The following is an 8,619-nucleotide window of genomic DNA, read 5'->3' as shown; positions in this document are numbered from 1 at the left end:
GGGAGATGTACGTGCTTCAAAACCACAGATACGTCATGACGTAAGGAGGAGGCGGGGCCCCGCTGCCCTCACTGCAATGCCCTCTGGGAATCGTAGTTCCAAAACTTTGGCTTCAGGGGACTGTAGTTCAGCCCACTCCATAAGTTTGGGTCCCAGTCTCACCTCCCTGCTTAAACCAACTTCAGACGTTGCCCACTCACATCCCTCTGAGAAAAATGCAAAGATTATATTAATTTTAAAAGCTCACCCGACACAAAGCAGATTGGGACATGTAGTCCTAAATAATCTTCAGGTTCAGTGTTGTATTGAATTAGAATCAGGTTTATCATCACTGACGTATGTCGTGAAATTTGTTGTTTTGCGGCAGCAGTACAGTGCAAGACATAAAAATTACTATAAGTTATAAAAATAGATAAATAGTGCAAAAGGGAAATAATGAGGCAGTGTTCATGGGTTCAAGGACCGTTCAGAAATCTGATGGCAGAGGGGAAGAAGCTGTTCCTGAATCATTGAGTGTGGGTCTTCAGGCTCCTGTACCTCCTCCCTGGTGGTAGTAACACAAAAAGGGCATGTCCCGGATGGTGAGGGTCCTCAGTGATGGATGCCGCCTTCTTGAGGCACCACCTCTTGAAGATGTCCTCAATGGCAGGGAGGGTTGTGCCCGTGATGGAGCTGGCTGAGTCTACAACCCTCTGCAGCCTCTTTTGATCCTGGCCAGTGATGCAACCAGTCAGAATGCTCTCCATCGTACATCTGCAGAAATTTGCAAGAGTCTTTGGTGACAGACCGAATCTCCTCAAACTCCTAATGAAGTAGAGCTACTGAAATGCCTTTCATGACCCATTGAACAACCAAAACACGTTATCGGCAGTGAAGAACTTTTGAAGCACAGTTCCTGCAGTGAATGTGTGTGTAGCAAGAACTTACAACCAGCATTATAATGACCGTATCACTACATTAGTGGTGTCACTGAAGGATAAATAATGGTAGGCCACCAAGGAGATAATGGTTCCCCTTCTTAGCAGGATGTTTATGTCCTCCAGAGTGGGCAGATGCACTCTAAATTTTGTCCTTGAGTTCGTATCTCCAACTGTACTGGAGCATCAGCTGAGATACTTGCCACCTCACACTAACCAGTTCCATCAGCTATGGCTGACAAGCTTCACCCTCCATTCCCTGATTCAGAGAAGGAGGGCATGGTGACGGGCCTAATGGCCTACTCCTGCTCCTATTTTCTTCTGTTCTCATATCAGTGATTCTGCCTCACAGCTGCAGTGACCCCGGTTTGATCCCAACTTCCGGCGCTGTCTGTGTGGAGTTCACACGTTCTCCCTGCGACTGCGTGGGTTTCCATCGGGTGCTCCGGTTTCCTCCCACATCCCAATGACGTGCTGGTTGGTAAGTTAATTGGCTGCTGTCAAATGCCCCTGGTATGTAGTTGGGTGGGAATCAAGGAAGATGACCTCCTTCTATACTTCAAGGGGAGGACAGAGAGAATTGATCACAAAGTCAGGGAAAGACACTAAAGGACTAGTCCAAGAGCCAGCTTAAGACTCAATGGGCTGAATTGTCTCCTTCCGTGACATTAGAAAACAGGAAAAAAATGCAATTATGACTAAGAATTGAGATTATTGGGAAACTTTAATTGACACTTGTGTGGATGAGTGTGGCTTCGACAACACTCAACACAGCCTTTCACACTCGTCACAGCGCACAGTCTTTTTCCCAGGGTTGGTGAATCAAGAACTCAAGGGCATAGGCTTAAGGTGAGAGGGGAGAGATTTAATAAGAACCTGAGGGGCAACTTTTTCACTCAGAGAATGGTCAATATATGGAATGAACTGCCAAAGGAGGTGGTTGAGGCAGGTACATTAACAACATTTAAAAAGTACTTGGACAGGTACATGGATAATAAAGGTTTGAGGGGATATGGGCCAAACGCGGGCAAATGGGACCAGCTTAAATGGGAATCTTGGTTGGCATGGACCAGTTGGGCCAAAGGGCCTGTTTCCGTGCTCTATGACTCAAGAAGCTCAACTGACTGGTTGCATCACCGCCTGGTGTGGAGGCTCCAAGGTGCAGGATCAAAAGAGGCTGCAGGGGGTTGTAGACTCAGCCAACTTCATCACAGACATAACCCTCCCCGCCATTGAGGACATCTTCAAGAGGCGGTGCCTCAAGAAGGTGGCATCCATCATTAAGGACCCTCACCATCCGGTACATCATGTTACTACCATCAGGGAGGAGGTACAGGAGCCTGAAGACCCACACTCAACATTTCAGGAACAGCTTCTTCCCCTCCACCATCAGATCTCTGAACGAACCCATGAACACTACCTCGTTATTCCTCTTTTGCACTATTTACTTATTTTTATAACTTATAGTAATTTTTATGTCTTGCACTGTATTGCTGCCGCAAAATAACAGATTTCGTGACATATGACAGTGATAATAAACCTGATTCTGATACCCTCTAACCCAGGCAGCATCCTGATGAACCTCTTCTGCACCGTCTCCAAAGCCTCCACATCCTTCCTGCGACTGGGCAGCCAGAATTGAATACAATACTTCAGATGCGGCCTAACTAGAGTTTTATAAAGCTGCAACATAACTTCCTGACTCTTGAACTCAATGCCTGTACTAATAAAGGCCAGCGTGCCGTCCGCCTTCTTTACCACCCAATTGAGACAAATAAAATTCTAATGGGGCTTAGATTTTAATGGGGCTCACTGGGGTGATGTTTCCTCTATTTGGGGTGTCTGGAACCAAGTGTCAAAATGTCAAAGTAAGGGATTGGCCAATCAGGACGGAGGTGAGAATTTTCGTAATCTGGTATTTCCTGTCTCAAAGGGTTCTGGAGGCACTGTTACTGAGTTTCCAGAACACCAGAAGTCAGGAACACTGGCAGATCTGTGGCTGGAGTCTATTGCTCACTGGATTCAATGGAAAAGTTTTATACTACTGTGTAACAAGTTAAAAAATGAAATAAAAATATGTTCAAATAATAATTAGATTAACATCTAATAGTCTGCAAAATAGTCTGGATTATTGGAATTTCACTGTAGTGGCTTCTGTGACCTCAACATACCCCAATACACGTTCACCCAGTCGAGTACCTCTTGAGAGGTCACAAATGTAATTCACAATGAGGTCAGTGAGTATCAGTCTTGTCTCTTGTGTTTGGAAGTCTGTAGGTTCAAGGCCCGCTGAAGAAATTTAGGGTGAATATCCAGGATGAATGATGTTGTGTTGTTGTTCCACCCTTAGGGATTCCACCTGTGGTCTCTGAACTTGTGTGCCATCTGTGCGGAGTTTGCACGTTCTCCCTGGAACCACGAGGGTTACCCCTGGGTGCTCTGGTTTTCTCCCACATCCCAAAAATGTGTCAGTTGGAAGGTTAATTGCTGTTTCTGATGGATGTGAAGCGGCTGATGGGGGTAATTGGATCATCGTTGGTGCCTTGACCAATATTGACCCCTTGATTGGTGTCATTAAATCTGATGAACCGGACAAACTTCCTCATTGTGACCTTGCACCTTATGGGCAGCACGGTAGTGTAGCGGTTAGCGTAACGCTATTACAGTGCCAGCGACCCAGGTTCAATTCCGGCCGCTGCCTGTAAGGAGTTTGTACGTTCTCCCCGTGTGCCTGCGTGGGTTTCCTCCGGGTGCTCTGGTTTCCTCCCACATTCCAAAGACGTACAGGTTAGGAGCTGTGGGCATGCTATGTTGGCACCAGAAGAGTGGTGACACTTGCGGACTGCCGCCAGCACATTCTCAGTAATGCAAAAAGATGCATTTCACTGTGTGTTTCAATGTACATGTGACTAATAAATAAATATCTTAAATATCTTATCTTAGCATCAAATGCAAACTTCCGTGAACCATTAAAACTAGTATTCAAGGGATCTCAAGCTTCGGGACATTAACTCTTGGGCAAGGTAGTCATGGAGACGTAGAGTCACACAGCATGGAAAGAGGCCCTTCAGCCCACTGAGTCCGTGCTGATCATCAACCACCCATTTACGCTAATCCCATTTTACTCTCCACACACTCCCATCAACTTCCCCCCAGATTCTACCACTCATCTGCACACCAGGGGCAATTTACACTGGCCAACTAACCTACCAACCTGCACGTCTTTGGGACGTGGGAGGAAACCGGAGCACCCGGGGATGGGGGGGGGAGCCCATGCGGTCACAGGGAGAATGTGCAAACTCCACACAGGCAGCACCCGAGGTCAGGACCGAAGCCAGGTCTCTGGTGCTGTGAAGCGCCGGCTTTATCTGTGCCTCCCTGACGAGGGAACTTGCATAAGAAAAACAGAAAATGCAGCACCTGTGGAGAAAGAAACAGAGTTAATGTGTCAGGTCAGAGAATGAGAATTGGGAAATAGAAATAAAAACAGGGGAGAAATTGTGTAATGAGTGACTTAATATTTACTACAGTTTCAGGCCATGGGTATACAGCTGTTTTTTAAATTCACTTAAAGGTTTGAGTGTCACTGGCAATGCCAGCATTTATTGTCCATCCTTAATTGCCCCTGGTCAGAGAGGTAGTTAAGAGTCAATCTCACTGGTGAGTCTGGAGTCACATACAGGTCAGACCAGGAAGGACCAGACCAGGACCTTTCCTTGTGAACCAAATGGGTCTTTAATCCAGTGATTTCACGGGCATCGTTACTGTGAGTGGCTTTCTTTAATCAATTTCAGATTTATTTAATTACTCAGTGGAACGAGAAAAATTCTCTCCAACCAACTCCAATAACCAAACAGAACTAAAAGCCCCTAAACTTAAAGTGCATGGATTTCAAGTTCAAGTTTATTGTCAGAGGCACACAGGGTATAAATGCCATGAAAATCAGCTTTTTGCAGCAGCAGCACAGTGCATTACAGACATAAGTTAACATAAACTTAAATTAACATAAGTTATACATAACTTATGCAAGAGAATAAATTAAACATAACGACATTAGTGCTTGAGAGAGAGAGACAAGTAAATAGCGTCCGAGGTTGTACAATGGTTATTATAAGGATAGCCAATGTCTTCTTGCTTGCAGAGTTCTTTTGATGTTCATTTCTTTACTAAGATTGAGAAGGATGTTAGTTTGAGATTAATTAGCCAGTGAGACTCTTAGTCGAACTTGTTCTTGGAAGTGTCACTTAATGTTGTTTGGCTGTTTGTGTTTGAGCTGCAGAAATAATGTGTGGGATGGAGGAGGTGAGAGCCATCCTGAACTCAGTGATACGTGCTGGTATGGGGTGCCCTTAAGTGACGTGTTGTCCCGAGACCAAATAGGCAATGAAGCACGGTAATTAATACCACAGTGACCTGGCTTCAATCCTCACCTTCGGTACTGACTCTGTGGAGTCTCGATGTTCTTCCTGAGACAGCGTGGGTTTTCCCTCCAGATGCTCCGTTTTCCTCGCGCATCCCAAAGACCTGCAGGTAGGTTAATTGGCCGTTGACAGTTATCCCCAGTGAGCTGATGGGAATATGCGAGAAAAATAGGTTACAGAAAAATAAGTGGGGGGAATGGGACTGATGGGAAGACCAGGCCTCGACTCGATGTGCCAAATGGCCTCTTTTCCTATCATCAGAAGGCTGGATCCCTGTAAATCCTCTTGCAATATATTAGCGATTCTAGCCAGCATTTTCTGGTTTCTTTAATGGCAAATTGTACTGCATATGACTGGAAATGTATTGATTGGGGCTTTCGTTTCTGAATATTGTGTTTCTTTAAAACTTTCAGGATCTGGATCTCATTGGCAAGGCCAACATTTATTGCCTTTTCCTAAGTGCCCTCGAGAAGCTGGCGAAGCCTCCTCCCTGAACCACTGCAGTCCTCCTGGTGAAGGTGCTCCCACGGCGCTGTTGGGGAGGGAGTTTGGGGGTTTTGAACCAGTGACAATGAAGGAGCAGTGTTTTCTAAATTAGGATGGTGTGCAACTTGGAGGGGAACCTGCAGGTGATGAAAATTGGTAAATTGGTTTATTATTGCCACACGTACCGAAGTCCAGTGAAAAACTGTTTTGCCTGCCATCCATACAGATCTACCTATCTATCTACCTATGATAGGTGTCTACCTATCACCACCTTGCGCCCACCCCGCCTCCCCTCTTTTGTCCACCTATCACTGCTCTGCTTTTCCCTCCTATATATTGGGCTTCCCCTTTTCCTATCTTCAGTCCTGAAGAAAGGTCCTGACCCAAAACATTGACTGCCTGCTTTTCTCCACAGATGCTGCCTGGCCTGCTGAGTTCCTCCAGCATCATCATGTTACTTACCCTCACCTCTTTATACTGGCGATCTCCCCTCGACCACCCCTCCTTGGACTCTGTCTTTACCTCTCGCTGCCTTGGTGAAGCAGCCAGCATAATCAAAGACCCCACCCGGGTCATTCTCCCTTCTCTCCTCTTCCATCAGGTAGAAGATACAGGAACCTGAGGGCACGTACCACCAGGCTTAAGGACAGCTTCTACCCCACTGTGATAAGACTATTGGATGAGATGGACTCTGACCTCACGATCTACCTTGTTGTGACCTTGCACCTTATTGTCTACCTGCAATGCACTTCCTCTGTAGCTGTGACACTTGACTCTGTGCTGTTATTGTTTTTACCTGTACTACCTCAATGCACTCTGTACTAACTCAATGTAACTGCACTGTGTAATGAACTGACCTGTACGATCGGTGTGCAAGACAAGTTTTTCACTGTACCTCAGTACAAGTGACAATAATAAACCAATACCAATACCAATCTATCAGTCCAGATGAAGGGTCTCGACTTGAAACGTCAGCTATCCATTTCCCTCCACAGATGCTGCCTGACCCGCTGAGTTCCTCCAGCAGCTCATTTTTCGTTACTTATCGGTCTGTGCCTGAACCTTGTCTGGGTCTTGCTGCGTGCAGGCATGGGCTGCTTCATTTGCTGAGGAGTTTTGAGTGGAATTGAACTTTGTGCAATCTTCAACGAACATCCCTACTTCCAACCTTATGATGGAGGCAAGGTCATTGATCAAGCAACTGAAGATGATTGAGCCTCTGACACTGCCCTGTGGAACTCCTGCCATGACCCTCTGGTTCATATAACTACAAAATAAGGTACTTAAATTTTGTTAAAAGAATTAAGGCTTGTTGGTTGGTTTACTTTAAACTAAGTAAGTCAATCTTTGAAAAGATGAAGGAATATTTTCAAAGTTGAATAAGAGTGGTGCAATTTTAACAATTACTTAAGGATATTAATTGTATTTAAATATAAAACGTAGGCAGGTAGTGAAGCAGGCAACTGATAATTTAATAATAAAGAAATTTTTGTGACTCATCTGATCTTAAAAGCTACTGATATGAAATAATCTAATAGTTCACTCTTTTAATCATCAAAATCTTTAAATATTTGATGGTGGAAAAGTAACCGGTGCAAAAAAAAAGACAGGTTTGTTAAGTATTTGAGTCGACAATGTAAAGAAACAATGTATGGGAAATCTCCCCAGGGGCCAAGTGGCGCGGAGCCAGTAAGTCTGCAAGCTTCAACTGATCTTTCCCGATCCCCACTTTGCACCAATGAATGCAACTTAACCTTTCAGTGAGTTGATGGCAGTGTTTACTCAGCAATTAGTCTCTGCAGCTTTAAAGTGACCCACACCTATTCCTTGTCAGTGGATCTATTTCCCCTGGGTGGTTGCCGCAGGTCAGAATGAAAGAAAAAAGGTACCTGGTCCCTCAAACCTGCCCCGCTATGACTGATCTGCCCCAGGTCTCAACTCCTGTTTTGTATCAGTTCCCCAAAGACCTCTATTTCCTAATCCTTCAAAAATGTAGCTGACTCCTCCGTAAATGCCCCCAATGATCCAGCCTCCTCAATGCTCCGGGGAAGAGAATTCCAGAGATTCTGTGAGAAGAAATTCTGACGCACCTCAGTTTTAAATTGCTGCCCCCTTAGCTTGTAAATTGGTAAATTGGTTTATTATTGTCACATGTACCGAGGTACAGTGAAAAACTTTTGTTTGCATGCTTTCCGTACAGATCATTTCATCACATCAGTACACCGAGGTAGTACATGGGAAATGGAATAACAGAATGCAGAATAAAGTGTTACGGTTACAGAGAGAGTGCAGTGCAGACAGACAATAAGGTGCAAGGACATGGCGAGGTAGATTGTGAGGTCAAGAGTCCATTTTATCACACAAGGGGACAGTTCAATAATCTTACAACAGCGGGATAGAATCTGTCCTTGAGCCTGGTGGTACATACTTTCAGGATTTTGTATCTTCTGCTCGATGGGAGGGGGGAGAAGAGAGAATGTCCAGGGTGGGTGGGGTCCTTGATTATGTTGGCTGCTTTACCGAGGCAGCGAGAAGAGTCCATGAATGGGAGGATGGTGTCCGTGATGCGCTGCTGGGCTGTATCCACAACTCTCTGCAGTTTCTTGCGGTCCTGGGCAGAGCAGTTGCTGTACCAAGCCGTGATCCATCTGGATAGGATGGTTTCTGTGGTGTATCAATAAAAATTGGTGAGGGTCAACGGGGACATGCTGAATTTCTTTAGCCTTACATTTAGGCATGGTTACGTTTAGATATGTAACCATGTCCCCTCGTTCAAGATTCCCCCGCTGGTGGGA

Source organism: Pristis pectinata, chromosome 35 (genome assembly GCF_009764475.1).
Source record: "Pristis pectinata isolate sPriPec2 chromosome 35, sPriPec2.1.pri, whole genome shotgun sequence".
NCBI classification, from domain to species: Eukaryota; Metazoa; Chordata; class Chondrichthyes; order Rhinopristiformes; family Pristidae; genus Pristis; species Pristis pectinata.
Note: the sequence above shows the minus strand (reverse complement) of the source record.